Genomic DNA, 2,500 nt, shown 5'->3' with positions numbered 1-2,500 from the left:
TTAACGTAATTCGCCTTGAATAAGAAAGTAGAATTTTGTGTTGTAAATTGCCTTCGCATTTACAGAGAATCAGCTGTTTTGAACGACATGCTGCGCGCTAGCAGCGCTACCCAGCTCCTCCACGTGTTTCACCTCGCATCGCTCACTCGCGCGCTGAGCGAAAATTTAATTTCACTTCGCACTTAACGTAGCCTCATTCACAATTGTTTGCTAACATCGTTTTAAATCCTTACCGTCATTTCACTGTTCACAGGGACCTAGCAATCTTACATAAAGTTAACGTAAATCTCAAGTAGAGTAAATCACAAGAATTGTTAACGTAAAACGCGTCTTTGTAAAATTCATATCGAAACGCAAATCATTTCATAAGCGCAAGCCGCTAACATTAACGTAAAAATCGTTCACCACGAGCGCGTTATCATTTTCATAAAACGTTATCCAAAAGCAATTCTTTCATTAAAAACGTTAACGTAAGTAAATCATTTAACGCAAGTTGCGTCATATTAAACGAACATTAGTTCAATTCAAATATAAGGGAGTTCATTCATATATCATTTTCACCCTCTCCGAGAGAGAGAGAGAGAGAGAGAGAGAGAGAAAACCAGAACCCAGTATTCACGAAGCCAAGAGTACTACATCTTACCATTAATTATAGCATGCCGAATTAACCTTATTTTAGTCTCTTGTGTCTTTCATTTACACAGCGTGATACGTACGCGCATGTGTCCATTGCAGTTTGCAAGCATTTATTTATTTCATTTACCGAGTACTTCAGCGAGGGACTGAGCATTCCTAAAATTTCCATTACCTGTCGTTGCCCGAGTGGTCTTTTCATTTTCTTTTATCACAAAAGACTTGCGTGTACCGCAAGCACAATTCGCACAGTGTGCCACGCAAATTCATTACTTCCAGACAGGGAAGTCGTTACCAGTTTAGGACTGGCCACCACCAGTGCACGTCAGGTCTGATCATTTTACAGTGCCACTAATTCTTGACACTGTCCATCGACTGGCTGCTGAAGTACTCCCACCTTTTACTTTCTCTCCTCCACTATTACACTCTGCCATGAGCAGTGCCATTTCACTTCAGTATATTTAAGTATACTGCATGTAGTGTCCGGGACACACCAGCACGATACCAGTGCTCCAAGGAACGCCTCCATAAGTGCCATTGCACCTGTACAGGCCGTACAGGTAGCCATTAAACCTGCGTGTCCGTCCTTACGGAACGCCCAATTAATTAGTGTGTCCGTGTACAAGGGTCAGTGATCCTTCGGAACACTCAACAAGGGAACGCCTCCCAGAAGTGCCGCAATACCAGCCCTAAGTGCTGACAAACCTGCGTGTCCGTCCTTACGGAACGCCCAATTCATTAATGTCCGTGTACGAGGATCAGTGATCCTTCGGACCAATCAAGGGAACGCCTCCCGAAGTGCCGCAATACCAGCACTACTAGTGCTGCCCAAGGAACGCCTCCTCATAAGTGCCGCACACCTGTACAGACGTACAGGTAGCCCTATACCTGCGTGTCCGTCCTACGGAACGCTCATTCATTATAGAGTATCCGCCATTTTGGATCACTGAACCAAGGAACGCCTCCTCATAAGTGCCGTGCACCTGTATTGGACCTACAGCATTCCAACGTCTCCCAAGTTGGGAACGCCCGTAAGTGTGACGTACACAGCACACTTCATTCGATTTTTTCACCTCAGCAGGAAGGCCAGCCATTCAAAGTGCCACCGAGCACCCAGTCTTTTCACTTTTCATTACCACATTGCAGAACCCATTTCCAAGTGAGTGCCACTTTCCACAGTAGGCACTCCTATTCCATTCAGTACCCTTCCTGGCCATTATTTTCATTTTCTTCCGAGCCTCTACTGTAGCCTAAGGGAAATGTCTTCCCCTGCTTCCCGCGACTTCTTTGCCAGAGAGCTAGAGAAGCTCGGAGCCCTCATAACTCTGGGCAGGGAGGCTGGTTACACTGGACCAGCCCTTGACCAGTGGATAAAGACGCAGCAGGCTGCTGCGCGCCAGCAGGGAAAGGAAGAAAGAGAAGCAGAGAGGAAAGCCGCAGAAGCAGAGAGGATAGCCAGAGAAGCAGAGAAAGAAAGAAAGAAGAAGAGAGAGAAACATGAGCTAGCTCTCCTAGATGACGCAATCTCTCTGCTAGTTTCCAAGCCCCAGACCATGAGCTGGACTCCCGGTAAGAGGTGGTTGCGAGGTTCTGCACCACTTGTTGTGTGCGTGGGCATGCTGTGGATTCCGACCAGTGCCCAAGTCGGTCTCTACCTTGGGAGGAGAGCTTCCAGGGTGAACTTCTCCAAGGCTACCATGTAGCCCTGCCTGATGAACAGTCTCCTACGGCCTATCAGTGGTACAAGTCATGGCCGACACCGAAGCCCAGGTCTCCCTTATTTCCAGAAAAGGCATTGCCTAGGGGTGCCAAAATCCAGACGAACGAAGAAATTCAGTTTGAATGGATTGACGGTAACCTCTATTCT

The sequence above is a fragment of the Macrobrachium nipponense genome, chromosome 7, assembly GCF_015104395.2.
Source record: "Macrobrachium nipponense isolate FS-2020 chromosome 7, ASM1510439v2, whole genome shotgun sequence".
NCBI lineage: Eukaryota > Metazoa > Arthropoda > Malacostraca > Decapoda > Palaemonidae > Macrobrachium > Macrobrachium nipponense.
This window is presented reverse-complemented; position numbering follows the sequence as displayed.